The sequence below is a fragment of the Malus domestica genome, chromosome 04 (genome assembly GCF_042453785.1).
Source record: "Malus domestica chromosome 04, GDT2T_hap1".
In the NCBI taxonomy this organism is placed as follows: Eukaryota; Viridiplantae; Streptophyta; class Magnoliopsida; order Rosales; family Rosaceae; genus Malus; species Malus domestica.
In genome coordinates, this window is record NC_091664.1 from 16,557,764 (window position 1) to 16,575,693 (window position 17,930).

General features: G+C 38.4%; 1 long non-coding RNA gene across 1 annotated transcript; it reads left to right on the forward strand.

Moving 5' to 3' along the window:
- The first annotated feature begins 5,807 nt into the window (after positions 1-5,807).
- LOC108170265 (uncharacterized) lies at positions 5,808-8,184 on the forward strand. The gene is made up of 3 exons (XR_001786630.3): positions 5,808-5,949; positions 6,411-6,503; positions 7,775-8,184. It is a non-coding gene; the product is annotated as an uncharacterized lncRNA (long non-coding RNA).
- The last annotated feature ends 9,746 nt before the right edge of the window (positions 8,185-17,930 follow it).

Here is a 17,930-nt window from a genome sequence, read left to right on the forward strand (position 1 = left end):
AATTAACAATTAAAAGGCGGAATCATGCTTGTATGCATTTAAAACAAAACATTAACCATGAAATTCAAAGCCTAGTAGATTGGTGAACCAAGACTCAACTCAAAACAAAGTGAGTTGAGATTTATACCTTTGTAGATTCCTCTTTGCATAAGCAAAGGCTAATCACCCAAAGAGAGGGCCTTCATTCCTTGCTTCTTAGATCTATGGATTTGGATGGAAGAATATGTTTCTCCAAGTTCTCAAAATAGAGAACCTCTAAGTCTCCACACCAAGGTTAGATTTAAGTAGAAATGAGTGACCTAGAGGAAGTTGGATTGCTAGCTAATCTCCTCTAGGGTGGCCGGCCTCTTTAGAGAGAAATGAGAGCTTTGTGTTCTCATCCTTTCCCAAAAAGAAACCCTAAATGAATTAAGGTATAAAGTCATATTTATACCTTAATTCATTGGAGTGGCAAACTTGTAAATAAGTCCAAAACCCACTCCATCTCTAAATGGCCGGCCATAGGGATTCATTGGACTATTTGGGCCTTTGTGAATCATTATTCATTAAGTTGTCATACAACTTAAGTCAATGGACTTGATGTTCGAAGCCCATTGGGCCTTAAGGTCCAAAACTATCCCGAGGTCTTTAACGAACTTATTCGTTTGATTAATTAACATATTAATTAATCCTTGCCATAAATAATTAAACCATTTAATTATTCTTACTCATCTCCGTTGTTTCTTCAATCTCTACCTTACACGGTGTATGATCCATTAGGTTCCTTTTAGCGAGGCAGTGGGCGATTAAAACTCTTTCAAATCGATTGTGAATTGAAACTTACTTTCAATTCTCCCTTTAGTGTTTATACACGTTTAGGGCTTCCACAAACCAAGAGTGACACCTAGCAGCATATCATGGTTACCCAAGCTAATCAGAAGAGGTGGAGAACCTATTCAGTTTAGGATTACAATGCAATACGGTCTTTCTCTAATACAATACTCTTGACCACATTGTTTGGTTTGATAGTTTATTCATGTCTACTATCCAATGTGATTCATGTACTTATATGATTACCTTGAATGTGATTTGGAACGACTTCCTAAATCTCATTCATACTTTGGCCAAAGATTCTTAATCATATCATAGAGTATTCTCCCTCAAACGGTTTGAAGGTTAGAGATCCCTTGTTGCGCATTCATTTGCCTCCATGGCTAAGTGGCTTAACCCCAACGATGCCGTGGACACCCGCGGATGGGGTGACTTTGACATAATCAAAGATCAAGGACCTAACCACAAGACAACTATGATGCCTCAGGTCAAAGGACTACTTTGCATTATCCCAACTATGAGTTCTCATGTGACATGAGTATGAGAACTCTTCGTTGATCGTGTTCAGTGAACTCATTCTCTATTGAGCACCCACGTACTTGTCTTGGTGTCAGTCACACCAATGACTCGAGACTAGTCACTCTCTTTGAGAGAAGACACAGTACGTACTGATCTTAACCGACTGTCAGTGCCCAATTGGCAATCTTATGATCAGGAACGTTTAGGATGTGTCTACGAAAGAATGGTCTCATGAATCTAACTTCTTTAGATCGCATTCTCCCAATCACATATTCCTTGGACTTATCGTTTAAGCGTATAACATTTATATGAGACGACTCAAACAATAATCTTTGCCCTTGATATTAAACTAGATTAGTTTAACATGTGAAATGTCCGTAAAGTATCATCATATGATTGGTTTTAGGGCACATTTCCAACAGGAAAAGCTCGTATTATGTTGTCCAATGGTACTGAATTAATCAATTAAAGAGGCACTCTATTCTCCACGTTCCGAAAGAACGTTGATAAGTTTTAGAGATATTATAGATAATCAATATCATGTTGAAACCAGTGAAGAGAATGATTCTAAATTTCTTTGTATCACTTCTTACGAATATGGCTAGAAGTGTATTCACGATAAGCTGGAACGTCTCCCGAGTGGGTCGGACATAACAACCATTCATGCCATTGAGACCCATCATGTGGCCGGCCCTATGGTCAAGTTCCAGAAAACTCTCTTGCTTTGGTGTGATCGAATGGGACACCCTAGACGAGATATGATGCGCCGTATCCTCAAAGAATAACATGGGCATCACTTGAAATCTTATCCCAGCCATCCATTTTGCAAAGCATGCCTACTTGGGGAAGTTGAATATTTAACCCTTACTTACAAAGATTATTCACGACCCCCCTAAGTTTCTTCAGAGGATTCAAGGGGATATTTGTGGACTTATCCAACCAACATGCGGACCATTTAGATACTGCATGGTGTTGGTTGATGCATCGACGTGATGGTCACATGTCTGCTTATTGTCTACATGCAATGCTGCATTTGTGAAAATCCTAGCACAAATTATTAAGCTTAGGGCTCACCACCCTGATTATCTGATCAAGTCGATTTGATTGGATAATACTGGAGAGTTTACATCACAGACTTTTGACGATTATTGCATGTCTGTTGGGATTGAAGTTGAACATCTTGTACCCCATGTTCACACCCAAAACGGCTTGGTAGAACCTTTCATAAAGCGCCTTTAAACGAAAGCTCGAACTTTGGTTATGTAAACCAATTTGCCAGTATCTTCCTGGGGCCATGCAATATTGCACATAGATATGTTGGTCTGCTTGAGGCTCACCGCCAACCAACCTCATTCACCGTTATAGTTGGTTACCAGATACGAGTTAAGTCTCTAGAAGAAGAAAAACCGCCTCCAAATTTTGAAATCGTTCGCCACCAAAAACACACAAGACCCTTGAGAGAGAACAAATGGGTAAAATAGTAATATTTCTCATTTCATATGTTGACTTAATCCAACGACCACGCTCATTATTTACTATATAAATCTTTACTTAGTTATCCTTTAGTGGAAATATAAATGAAGAGGCAACCGGCGGAATTGAAGAAGTCAGGTGACTAAAGCTTCGAGAAGTGTCAATTGCCATGTAGAAGTTTTTATTTTTATTATTATTTTTAAATAGTTCGATATTCATTGATAAGGTAATAGAATATATACATATAATCATCAAGGATAAGGTGCATACAATGGGCCTCGATAAAAACCTTGTCGAGGATTTCAACCCGGTCTAAAGAAAAAAGAGCATCCTACACCATAAAAGATTACAAAGTATTACTATCCTCGATGAGAATATCATAAATGACATCAAAAGTTCTTCAAACCAAGTAATTGTAGTATCAAGAGTGAGTCCCAGCCTCGCCAACCTATGTGCCACCTTATTCGACGTACGTCATCCAAAAGAAACTGTCCATTAGGTAAACCACCTTACCACCATTCGGATATCAGAAATAACATGCCCAAAGGGAGAAGAATCCTCCATCCCGTCGTGTTGAAGAAATCAGGTGACTAAAGCTTCGAGAAGTGTCAACTGCCATGTAGAAGTTAGTGTTACTTTAATATTATACATGTTGTGTCCTAGTGTTGGAGTTGAACCAATATAATTATGTAATATGATTTAGAGAAGTGGTGTTAATTAGGAACCAATAACTCAGGTAAATTCATCAAAGTAAAGGATACTTTACCAGAAAAATAATGTCCTGCTCACTCTTGAGTTCTTCTGTTCTTGTAAGCTCTTGTGACAAGAATTGTTATAGAAACATTTTTTTTGTTGCAGTACTAAATTAGTTAGGAAAGTGCTTGTACAAATTGTTGTATTTTATAATGGGAAGTGTTATTTGTGGATGCAAATTTCTTCCTCCTCGATCTTGGACGATTTTGCACCTACAAAACAATTAACACCTTAGGTTAAGGCCAAGAGCCTCACGCGCCCACGATGAATGGGGGGGGCTTTGGCCGAAGAACCTCCGATGCCAAAGTTAGAATTTAGAGAGAAAGAGTGTTTAGAGAATTTTGGAATTTTTGCCAAAGTGTTGGAATTAGTTTTTTGGTGAGAATGGGAGTATATTTATAGGGATAGGAGGTGGCTAGGGTTTTTAGGTTTAATTAGCCAATTTATTTGGCTATTAAACATAAAATGAATGTTTTGGAGGTTTTTTGTATAATTGGCTAATAAAAAGGAAGAAATGGTGGGAAAAGGTAGAAAAAAGGTAATGGATTAGGTTTTTCAATGGGATAGCCGGCCCTCTTGTGTTTTTTAGGTTTGAGTGGATGTTTCAAATTGACAATTAAGGGATTGATTAGGTAATTAATCCCTTAATTAGTCAATTATTATGATTTTATGAAATATGAAAGGAATAAGTATATTATTTAGCTAATTGATTAGCTAAATAATGAAATGGGAAATATATGAATAAATTAGGTTTTAAGTTGATACCAATTTTGGGCACTTTTGACTTGGTTGAAAAAATGATTCTCTACTGCTCGCGTGTAGGAAACCCGGTATGCCTCGAGGGTATTTTTGTCCTCTTTTGTCCAAAAATTCACGTGTCGCCTAGTGAATATTTTTGGCTCCACATTATTGGCACTCCAAAAATCTCATTCTACACTCCTCACAAATGTATTTTTCTTTCCAAATATATAAAGTTTGGAGTGTAAAATGAGATTTTTGGAGTGCCAATAACAATTCCCTTTATAATATCCTTTAATTTAGATAGTTTTCTAGTTGTAATGTATTACTTGAAAGTCAATAATTCTCCCTTCCCACTATAAATAAAGACACAGTGGGGTGAGAAATCATTACCAAATTCTCTCTTCCCTTTGTTAGCCGTTGGCCCCTCCCCTATCTATAATCCCCAAGTAAAATAAGCCTACAAGGCTACAACACGTTATCAGCAAATTCCCGTTACTACGCTAAGGAACTGAAGGTTCTTGGAGGAGGTCCTTCTACAACTAACTTTCAAAGGCTTTCGTTGTTCCCATCATATCCAGGTTCTTCTAAAACACATGATCGATATTTTATAAGCTCTGATAGCATGAAAACATTTACTTTGATGCATGAAACCCCAAATTTATCTAGTCTTTATAAATTGCCTTATACATATGCCGCTGAATAGATATTTTTTTCATGCATGCACAATATTATTATGTTGATTTTTCATACGCAATATTATGTTTTACTATACTATTAGATATTGCTATGTTGAACTGTGTGAGTACAAAGAAAAACAAGAAAATAGAAGCAAAAACTAAGGATTTGAAACCCTTAATCAAGAGCCGCTGTGAACTGGAGCCTTACCGAGAGAAAAATAAAGAAAAAAAAACTACGATTGAGCCGCCACCTGAATCCGCGCTAATCACGCCAAGCCACACCAGGCATAGCCTGAAGCTGAGCCATGCCGAGCTAACCCACATCAAGCGGTGTGTGCAGTGCTACTCTAGAGGGACGTTATAACGTTCCACTACCTTGTCAGTTTGATAGTTTCTGAAAAACTAAATGCAGCTAATTGGCATGATAATTACGTATCTCTATGGTGATCTTGATACAAAAATCTATATTAAAGTTCATGAAGGACTTACATTGTGTCACATCCCATTCTGCATAGTAAGATATTGTTCGCTTTGGGCCATGCCCTCACGGATTTGTTCTTGGGTTTCCACCCAAAACGCGTCTTACTATAGGAAGGTGAGCATGTACATATAGGGTGCGTTTGGTATGCGGGATGGAACGGAACAGAGCGTTCCGTCCCACGTTTAGTGCGCTAAAATTATGTGGAACATGTGTCCCACAGAATGAAAATTGGCTAAATTTTGGTTCCCCCTCCCCCCCGGGAACGGGTTTTTCCATCCCGTGGAACACAAAAATCATAAAATTTAAGATAAAAATACCCCTTAGCTTTTTCAATATTTACACCTTCTAAATCATACAACAAACCCTAACCATCTTTCTCTTCTCTTTGCCGCTGTGAACTTGTTCATCCTCCTGCATCTCCCCTTCGCAACCTTCCTCCTCATCCTCTTTCGTGTAGCCTCTCCGTGAACTTTCAGCTCTGCATCTCCGTTCCAGGTTCGATCTGATTTTGATTGTGTAGCCTCTCGGTCTCTCTTTCTTTGTATTTTGTAGTACTTTCTGTTTCTCTCTTGGTTTGGTGTTTGCTGGGTGTCAGTCGTATGCCCGGCAATTCCAAATCATCGGTGCCTTTTCTATGAATCCCCTTTTTGGGTTTTGCTTTGCAGTCCTCGAATCGAATTGGGTTAATTTCAATTTCAAATTTTTGATTTGTTCCATAGTTTTCAGTCCTCATACTATTTTTTGGAGGGTCGCAGTCGGAAACCACATGGACTGACTGACTCAATCTTATCTTTAATTAATTTTGAAGTTGCATTATTATTATTTTCTGATTTGTTTGTTTCGATTTCATTAACACCCAGTTCCTAATTCTGCTGAATTTCTTTGTATTTTGTAGTGCTTTAATTTCTTTGTATTCTTTTCTGATTTGCTTGTTTTGATTTCTTTGTATTTTGTAGTGCTTCGATCTGCCCAATACTGCATCTGCAACCAAAGATCCGCCTCTGTTTATATGCTTTCACTCCCCCTATTGAGCAGTACTGCATTAAGAGGTATCTCTCTATCTGGATTCATTTTTTCAGTGTTCAAGTTTCGATTTTTTTGTGCTGAAATCTATAAATCTGATGTCTTTGGGTTCTGTTGGATTGGATTGGGTTACCTGTTTTGGATTTTTCTCTGTTGGATTGGGTTCTCTATTGGATTTTCCTCTGTTGGTTCATGGGGCTGTTTGATGCCGCAATTTTGATTTCATTCTTTTTTTATTTTTTTGGAAGCAATTTTGATTTCATTCTTAGTTTGGTTCTCTGTTGGATTTTCCTCTGTTGGTTCATGGGGCTGTTTGACATTGGGAGTTTTGATTTCATTCTTAGTTTGGAGCTTTGTTCTTGAATATGGACACAGACAAATGCATCTTTCAAGATTTCAAGACTGAACTGCATCTGTTTTGCATCTGTTGGATTTTCCTCTCTTTGTCATTATATGCTCTTCTTCCCTTGGATAATTTTTTGTATTTTTGTCTATTGGAATGCTAAAATAACGGCCTAGGAAGACATCTTGTTTAGGTAATTGTAATGTGTAGCTTTAATATTTGATTTGTGTTGAAAATACTGCCACTGGTAAACTATAGAGTAGAAGTTGGATGATAAGAAAAAAGTTATTACTTGTTTGGGAACATTTATTGATTAAAAGTGAAAAAAAGAGTTGTTGAAATTGAATGGTGAATCTAGGGTATTAGCCGTAACTGGGACGGGTTTGAGCTTTGAGTATTGCCAAAAACTGGTTTGCTCATGTTGTGAGTGGAGGAAAGCAATGGCCTTGGGACTCTTTGCCAGTTTTGGTTGTACGTTTGTGAAAAGCTGAATTGTCTCGATTTTCTTTCTGTACTAGAGGGTCTCTAGAGTTGATGTTTAGTCCTTGTGTGTTCAATGTTCAAGGGGTTTCCTCAAGTTACAGTGAAAGTTTACTTGGTTTAAGCTCTTGCTGTATTCGTTTCTATTTCTCAATCTAGGCATGCTAGCACTATATGTCAAACCTGTGAGTGAGTGTTAGCACTATTTTGCATCTATGAATTTCCTCGCTTCCCTGTTTGCATATCTTACCTTTGACTATTAATTCTACTGTAATTGCTACTTTTTGGTAATGATACCTTTGTTTATCATCTCATGTATTTTCATGTTAGTGGCATGTATGTTATATTGCTGTATAACTTAACCTCCTATGTTAGTCGAGTAATGTATTGGGCTAGATAAGAAACAATATGTGAGGGTTTTCATTGCAGCATCTCTTTGTTTGCATTAATTTTTAATGACCTTGATTTTTGCAGAATTTTTGTTAGCTTCTAGTGAAACAATATGTCAGGGTTTTCAGAGAAGCGAAAGCCAAGTTACCATCTTAGCTTGAGGCCATAGGTCTCTCATATGATCAGGTGCTGAAAATTACAATGAAGTTAGTCAAAGATACTGATATGACGGGTATTTGATGTACCTGGATGACTCTCACAAGGCAGATTTCATTAAAATGTTTATGGATGGCAACTAAGCATTAGGGGGTTTAGTATGATATGAACTTTAGTAATCTTTTATTTATTTTTCCCTAAAGTTAGGACGAATGTTTAATTTGGGATTTCATGCTTAAGTTCTGGATATTTCATGTTTAAGTTCTGGATATTTCATGTTTATTGCTTTAGCAAGATAATATGATTAAATATATATATTTTTCATCCTTGCATGACAACCATTGCCATAGGCATCCAATTGTCTCACAGCTCAACTTCTAATATACATATTGTTTGACACAATTTGCATTTCAATGTGATGACAAAGAGATGAAAGCAGATTGTGTCAAAGATTCCAAAATAGCCATTGCATCAACGGTTGTTCTACTATACCAACCTCTTCATATGTGATTCATCACATATACATAACCATATACATATTGCGGCTACACTGCCATGTGCCAAGTGCCAAGCCAATGGCATGCTCTCACCCTATTATTTTTTAAATCACATAAAATTAATTGACGTATTATCCCACTAAATTAATTATATGAGCAACATAAAGTACAAATACATGTCTCTTGTTTTCTGTTATACACGGTACAAAATATGAACACATCCAAGTATAGTGTACAAAATATATCATAGATAAGTAGCAGCAAGAAGAAAAAAAAAATTGTTCCGTCCCGTCCCGTCCAGGCCTAAACATTGTACCAAACAACAGACGGGACAGGGGTAAGTTAGTCATTTTAATCTTTTGGTTCCGTTCTGTCCTGCGCTTACCAAACACAGAACGGAACAACTCTCATGTCCTGTCCTGCGCATACCAAACATAACATGGAACCACTGTTCCGTTCCGTCCTGTCCTGTCCCGTCCCGTCCCGTTCCGTTCCGTTCCATCTCGTCTGCGTACCAAACGGTACCATAAGGCACATCACATCCTTTCCCCCGGGTGATGTGGGATCTCACAATCCACCCCCTTTAAGGGCCCGATGCCCTCGTAGGCACACTTCATGTCGGGGAGTGGCTCTGATACCAAACTGTCACATCCCAGTCCACATAGTAAGATATTGTCCGCTTTGGGCCATGCATTCACAGATTTGTTCTTGGGTTTGCACCAAAAACACGTCTTATTATAGGGAGGTGGGCATGTACATATAAGGCACATCACCTCCTCTCCCTCGGGTGATGTGGGATCTCACATATTAACTAGACCAAATAGTTTTAGACCCCGAAACACCCTCTCAATTAGATTGAGGCGTTCATTCTATGGGTTGAAACAATATGGGAAGATGTGGTATAATAGTCAGAGTGAGTGTTTGATTAGTCAGAGATATGTGAATAATGAAGTATGCCCATACATGTTTAATAAGAAGTCACATTCCAAATTTTCAATACTTGCAGTTTATGTCAATGACATAAAATCTCATTGGGGCTCCTAAAGAGCTTGATAAAATTGCCTTGCACCTGAAGGCGAAATTTTAGATGAAAGATCTTGGGAAATTTTTTTATATCACCTAGACCTGGAGCTTAAGCATTATTTGATGATATTCTGGTTCGTCAATCGAACTACACTAAAAAAGTGTTGAGATGCTTCAGCGAGGATAAAGCGAAACCTTCGAGTACTCCTATGGTTGTTCATACGCTAGATGCAAAATGATATCCTTTCCATCCTAAAGATGATGAGGAAGAGGTTTTGGAGCCTAAAGTTCCATACTCAAGTGCAATTGGCAGTTTATTATACTTAACTTAGTGCATTAAACCGGACATCTCCTTGATTATTAAAGACATCTTTCGTTACCTAAAATGTACAACGGGTTTGGGTTTGTTCTATTCTTATGCATCCTCGAGTGAAGCCGCCGCCTTCGCCGTACCTAAGTTAATTCTCTCCTTATTGGTTATGTAGATGCAAATTATTTATCTAACATGCACAAGGCACGTTGTCAAACAAGCTATGTTTTACCATTGGAGACACCGCAATATCTTAGAGGTTAACCAAGTAGACCTTAGTTATGAATTCTTCGAACCATGTTGAAATTCTCGCTACATAAAGCTACGCGTGAATGCTTATTGCTGAGAGTCATTATGGAGCATATTTGAAGCACTTGTGGACTTTTTTCTGTCGTTGACGTCCTTGCAACAATTTGCGAAGGCCTCACGCCACTTGTATTAGACAGATCAAGAAATAATATATTAAAGGAGACAACACCAAGCATATTATGCTGAACTTCTTTTGCACATCAACAACAAGAGCATCAGAAGATTAAAGTCAAGAAAATCCATTCCCAAGATAACCTTGCCGACCTCTTTACGAAGTCACTGCCGAAGTCTAATTTCTAGAAGCTTGTTTAAGGAATTGGTATGCGTAAATTATCTAATTTGAATTGCTTATAGTTCTCATTTGAAAGTTTTGTCAAATTTAAGGGAGTATCCAAAAGTATACTTTCTTGATCTTAATGTACTTTTTTCCCTATGATTAGGGGATTTTTCCCTTTGGGTTTTTGCTACCCATCAAGGTTTTAATAAGGCACTCATTCTGAACTGGTCATCCATTTGTGTGCGTTTTACTTAAGTCCTGAAAGCATTTAGTTTTGGCTTAATGCAAGTTCTTATTTTTCTCCTTAGATTATGGGTTTTAATCATACCATAAGTTTTACCATAGCAAGGTATTCCTTATGCATTCTTTTATTTGTTTTGAGACTCGCATTCAATCATTATGCTGACGACTTCATCTACTATTCTAGCTTCATCATTGAAAACTTGATCCGGCATTTTGTTTGAGTATTTGTACACTCAAGGGGTAGTGTTGTGGTCCTAAAGTAGTTAGAGTGTGATTGTAAATTCTAGTAAGACTCAATAATATCTTATAGATACTTTTCTCGTTGTAATGTAATACTTGAAAAGCAAGAATTCTTCCTTTTTTACTAATATAAATAAAGGCTCAATGGAGTGAGAAATCTTGAAAATGTAAAGTAAAACCAAGAACTCAAACTAAAAGATTGAATGTCAATTTAAAACCCGTTATATGCAAAGAATTGATAAAGACAATGCAAAATAGAAAAAATACCAAACACACAAGAATTAGCTTTATAAGGGGAAAAACCTCAAAGAGGAAAACCACTTGGGCAAGATTGCCAACAATAATCCACTAAGGAAAAGATGAAGACTTTCCAAGATTTATACGAGACCCAGGTACACAACCTAGCAAGCCTTGTACTCTTAATCTTGAACGTCTGATGCACACAGCAGGGTTGCGCCGAACAACTTCATTTGCTCACTCAAATGCAATATGGATATTTTGTGTTGCAAATGATGTCCTCCTTTGAGTGTGAAGGACCTATTAAATAGGTGACCTTACACACTTTTCTTGGACTAGAAAGTCCTTCCTCGATTAATCTTCACGTTTAATCCCTTTATTTTCTCTAGCAATCACTTGATGTGATTGCCATCATCTTTGACCGACCAATCTAATCCCAAAAGGCTGGATGAATAAAACTAATTGACATGAGATCTTGTATGATAATTACAAGATCAATTACATACGCAATTTAATATAAATTTGTCTAGAAAATAAACCAAATTAAATCACATTTACAATCTCCCCCTTTGGCATTTTCTAGACAAAAACCCATGATAAACTAAGCCAAAAATATTGTCATGTGATTATGATTAGCCACTGTAGTACTACATCAGCATGTTTAAATTAAGAGAAATATTAGATCAGAGTAATATGCAATAGAACAAATGACTCCCCCTAAATCTATCAGTTTCACATATAAGTGCAAAATATTAGTTACTCCCATTAAGCGACTAAACAAACTACTCCCCTTTTTTTTGTCCAGAAAAAGCCCAAGTATAAAAGAAAAGAAGAAGCTAAGGAATAGGAGTATTAGGTCCATGGGGTGCAACATGAGAGATAAAAATGATCAGAGGCAGCGAAAATTACGTGATGGGGGCCAACGAAATTAAGCACTACACATAATGTGTTAGAAGTACACACATTTCTAAAAGCAAGTGCAAGAAAAAACACTAATGAGCCGAAGGAGCCAATATAATACAATTAGGGGAAGAAACTTGGTTTTAGTACATACTAGGGAATTCAACCAGTGTAAGAAGTGTTGATCATAATTCCAAAAACAAGAGTCAAACCTGATATGAGTTATCAATCACACAATATGAAATGCAGATCCTACCCCATGATCCTCAAAAAGTGAGTTTCAAGCAGAGCCTTTCTAGCTAGAGAATGAGAAATAAATGTGAACATGACTTACATAAACTCTTAAGGTTTTATTGTGTAATGGTGGCACTCAAAATATTTGAGACTCCACATCAAGCTATAGAAATGTATAGATTATTTGTACAAAATTAATTGGATGAATATTGACGATTAACTAGAAAGGGGCGAGAGGAGCCGTACCGTTGAAGGTCTACAAGATGCAAGCATCCATCAACTCCCTCAAAAATGAGAAAGGACCAACCCACACAATGCATCAAATCTTTTAATGGTAGTTTTCACTTTAGTGTGAGGGGTAGCCCTTCCCATATGGTTTAGACGACTGTCATATTTTCCACAAGCATCTTCTTTATGGAGCTTTCACACCCATACAAAGGTAGCATTTTCCATTGTGTCCCAAATCTGCACGTTTTTCATGTTTTATTATAATGGAAATGAGCAAGAGTGAATGGGTCTCACAATATTAACTAAGTTAAAACATTTATTTAAAATTGGAAACCAATCTCAGTTGAAGAAAATTTCACCAGATTAGATTAGGGATGGAATGGTACAAGTAAACCTATTCTACATGCAAGCAAATTATGATTATGCAGAACACACATTCCTCTTCTATATTAAAACTTAAAAAAAACCGATAATGCAAAACACACATTCCTATTCTACATGCAAGCACACTATGATTATGCAAAAAGAAAACTCTAAGTAAAAGGAATTAATTCTCAATAAAACATACACCAGTTGATTTCCGAAGTTGTTCAAATCTATTACCATCAAGGACCTTGGTAAAGACATGAGCTAGTTGTTTATCAGTGGGTATGTATTCAAGTGCAAGAATATCATCTTCAACTAAGTCACAAATGAAATGATGACGGATATCTATGTGCTTAGTGCATGAGTGTTCAACTGGATTTTTCGAGATGTATATGGCACCTTGATTATCACAGAAAATGATTAAGTTCGCTTGTACAAAACCGTAGTCACAAAGCATTTGTTTCATCCACAACACTTGTGTGCAACAACTTCCTATAGTAATGTACTCAGCTTCTGCTGTGGAGAGAGAGATGCAATTCTACTTCTTGCTATGCCGAGCAACCAGATTGTTGTCAAGATGGAAACACACACCAGATGTGCTCTTCCGATCGTCGATTTTACCTGCCCAATCTGCGTCTGAATATCCTGCAATTTCAACATTTGACTCAAATAAATAGTAAATCACATAATTCAATGTTCCATTCAAATATCGCATTATTCGTTTAAAAGTAGTCAAATGAGATTGTTTTGGACATGATTGAAGACAAGCACAAACACTAACACTAAACGAAATATCAAGATGGCTTACAGTAAGATAAATTAAACTCCCTATCATGCTTCGATACAAAGTATGGTCAACATCTGGTCCTGATTCATCTTTGTGAAGTTTGTCGGTGGTACTCATTGGATTTCGCACAGGTTTGGTCACTTCAAGTCCAATCTTTTTGACTAAATCTTTTGCATACTTGGTTTGTGAAAGAAACATGCCATTCTTCATTTGTTGTACTTGCAAACCAAGAAAATAATTCAGTTCACCACACATACTCATTTCAAACTCATTTTGTAGAACATGAGTGAACTTAACAACCAAACTTTCAGAATTAGAACAAAAAACAATATCATCTACATAAACTTGTGCAACAATTAAATCACTTTTAACCCGTTTGACAAACAAGGTTTTGTCAATTGCACCCCTGATGTATCATTTCTGTAGAAGATGACTTGACAAACGCTTATACCAAGTCCAAAGAGCTTGTTTCAGTCTGTAGAAAGCGTTTTTTAGTCTGTACACGTGGCCAGGATGGAAAGGATCTTTGAATCTTGTGGGCTATTCAACATATACTTCCTCTTTAAGGAAGCCATTAAGGAATGCATTATTGACATCCATTTGATACAACTTGAACAAAAGGTGACAAGCCACAACTAGCAGTAATCTCACTTATTCCAAAAGCGTCACCAAAGCAAATGTTTCATCAAAATCAAGCCCTTCAACTTGTGTGTAGCCTTGTGCAACGAGCCTTGCTTTGTTTCTGACTACATTCCCTTTCTTAGCTATCTTATTTCTAAAGATCCTGTTTGGGTTGAAACTTAAACTTTGGGCTTAGAAGGGAGTTGGCCCAAAAAGAGAAGGAAAAGCCCGAAGCTCAGCCCAGACCTAGAAAGCAGAAAGGGCATTTCCCGACTAGGTGCAGATCATTTGCACCACTTGCTCACCTACCCAAGGGCCAAGTGGTATAGACCAGCCAGCTAATCAGCCCAAAAGTACTTTATGATGGCAGTACAAGTAAATAGCTGATGAGTCACTATCCTTCAAACTGCATTCGGGCAAGATTATTGATACAGGAGGCCAAGCCAAGGTGGCTATAAAAGGAGAAAGAGAAGTCAGAATCAAGGACACTCAAACAAACAAACAAAAGCACAAACTCTGCTCAAAGCCAGATTTGCCTTCAAAACGAAGCTGTAGTCAGCCCAAGCCTTCATCCCTTTCGGGACAAACCCTTTGTAATAGCTCTGCTACCCTGTTCAACGCCTGCTGTAGTATCGATTTTCTTTCTACAAACTCACCTCCCAACCCCTTTTCTAAGCTTTCAAACCTTCTGTTAACCCACAAAGATAGGAAGTTGCAAGACGATCAGCCTTGCCTGACAAGGTTAAACCTTGCCCGACCTTCTTTGTTTTTTGTCTTTTCATTCATTAGCCTAGCAATATCTTGTATACTTCAAGTTGTATCCAAGTTATTTCTAGTCAAGGAAGAAAATATCGGTAGAATCGGAAATATCGGAAAGAGTTTCTAGTAAAGGAAGTCAACCTGTGATAGAGCCGGTCCTAGGGAAAGAGTTTCCTAGCTTCCCATTGTTAACATTTAATAACAGGAAGCAAAGCGAGCAGGAAAGGACAAAGTATGGGATGCCCATAACAACGGGAGGGTCCAGCCAAAAAGAAAGCTTCGCGGCCCCAGACAAACCTCTTCCTTATAGGCCACCCCCATTGGCTCATAAGGGAGGGGGAACCAACTGGAGGAAGCCTGAATCAAAGAAAGAAGCATTCATAGGCAATGACCGAAGCCCGAAGGACGAGTCCGCCCTTCTCTTCCAGAATAATACAGCTACTCAACAACTAAGGGATGAGTTGGCCGAATTGAGGAGGGCAGTGGTTCAAAATACTCAACCACGAGCTCGCCCAGTATTCAGGATTACTTATCAAAAGCCTTATCCTGAATACATTGATGAACATAATCCATTTCCTCTCAACTTCAAGATGCCCGCATTCCCAACATTCACGGGTGAAGACAACAGTGTGTCCTCCAGAGATCATATTTTCAAGTTCTCTAATCATTGTGTGGCATATGAGGACAACCCAAACTACAAGTTAAGGTTGTTTGGAAATTCGTTGGCAGGGCTTGCATCCCAGTGGTATTCTCTATTACCCCCTAACTCTATTGCCAACTGGGGGCAAATGGAGATGGCTTTCCATGAACAATTTTACAGAATAGAACCAGAAATGACTATTAATGATCTGGTTGAAGTCAAACAATATGAGCATGAGTCCACAGAAGATTTCATGATGAGGTTCAGGAAGACAAGGATGAGGTGCCAATTCCCTGTTAACCAAGCTCAGCTCATATCAATTGCTCAAATGGCTCTAAAATTACCTTTGAGGAAAAGATTTTATGATACACAATTTAATGAGCTACAGGAATTAGTCATTGCTGCCACAAGATATGAGAAGCTATTGCTAGAAGAACAACAAGTGAAGCATACGTCCAAAACTCCTCCCTTCTACAAAAATAAAGCTACAATTCATCATGTGGAGGTAGGAGAAATTGGGCCAGAGCAGGAGGACGATCATGATAGAGAGGAAATCGAGGTGTGTACTACTGAGATGACTACGCCTTTCAAACCATAGACGGTAAAAGGATTAGTTCAGCCCATCAAGGACCAGAAGATTATGATGAACGATGGAGGCTTTGTCCTGATGAAGCCTCCCAAATACCAGAGCTATTCGTTCGATCTGGCAAAAGCACCTGAGATTTATGAAGAACTAGTGCGGGCAAGGGTGATTATGCCCGACAGTACGAAAAAGATGCCCAGACCAGAAGAGCTGAGGGGAAAGAAGTATTGCAAGTTACACTATACCTTCAACCATTCTATAACCAATTGTGTCCAGTTTAGAGACTGGGTACAAGACCTTATGTGAAGGGAAAGTTGTTACTTGACAAGCCACAAGCTAGTATGATGGTTGATACCAATCATTTCCCGGAAGCTCCTATCAACGCGATTCGTCTGGTTTAGATAGAGGAGCTAGTGTCATCAGTTGGTACGATAAAAGGGAAAGATGGATCTCAGGTCGTCACCACACCCTCGCTCAAATAAAGGAGAAGGTAGAAAAGGGGGCAAAGAGTTGCCCGAAGAGAAAAAAAAAAAGTTTAGACAAGGACCAGAAGCAAAGCAAGCAAAAGACAAGTACATGTTAATTCTACTAAGAGAGGGGTTACAAGTGATCCTGGTCTAATAATTTTACATCTTCACTCAGGGTGATTATTCGGGAGTGATATGTCTGCATGATTGTAAAAATCCTACTAGGTTCGGCCAGGACAGTGTGGCTGTTTGCAAGCTGAGATCTAGAATGCTCCAATTCCGAGTTTGTCTTCTTCACTTCTTCGATTTGATTTTCGAGGGTGTCAAGAAGAGTTGCTTGCTCAGCCTTGAGAACAACCAGTTGTTCCTCTAGGTTTTGGATTTCAGCGGTCACCATTCCAATTCTTTCTTTTGTTAATGAACCATCATCCATCAACTTGTCTACCTGAGCAGATGTACTTGATTCCTTCTCCTTGAAACATCTTACACGATTGGCTTGTCTTTCTGCTCTCTTATGTTGGTCCCGAAGAGCCCTCAGATTTTCAAAGAAAGAGAGGAAGGAATCATGTTGGGGTTTTGACAGTTGGCCGACTTTAAAAAGCTCACTCGTAACCTTTTCCAGATCATAAAGGGCCTTAAGGCTAAATGAAGCGGAGAAATCCTTCCTTGCCCATTCTTGGAAAACTCGTTTCTGCTCTGGAAAACCTGAAGGTGAAGAATGCTTCGAAGATTTCAGCCTTGTTTCGAGCTGCCCGAATTTTTCAAATAGTTCGGGCAACTTAGCAGTTTTTGAAGCTAGAGAAGCAGGAGGGGGACTTCGTACTCCATTTTCCTCTAATGAAGTAGCGCCTATTGATGGGGCAGTTTTTAGCTCTCCGACCTTCTCTATTCCAGGATGAACAATCCCAGCACTCCCAATAGTTAAATGAGGTCGGGGGAGCTTTGGTTTACGAACCAAGCGAGGAGGAGAAGTTTCTTCAAGAACTTGCTGTAAAGATCAAAAGAAGATCAGATTGTTAAATATACAGTTTAAAATGAAGGGAAGTTTGGGGAGGAAGAAATATACCTGACTAAGCCTTGGAGTCTCACAAGGAAGAGTACCAATTCCTGGTTGAAGAGGAAACTCCCTACCATTGATGGGGGAAGAAGAAACTGCGCCTGAACCTTCACTAATACCCTGGAAGTGTCCAGGAAGGGCAGCAATGGTTAGTAAGCAGATGGTAAGAGAAGAACAGGAAGGAAATATCTCCTTACCAAAGTTCGACCCTGAGGAGATGAAGGAAGTTCATCAAGAGTAACTGTCGGGCAGGCAAACACCTGCAAAGTAGTTGCTTCTGAAGTCACAGGAATCTTAGGAACTATG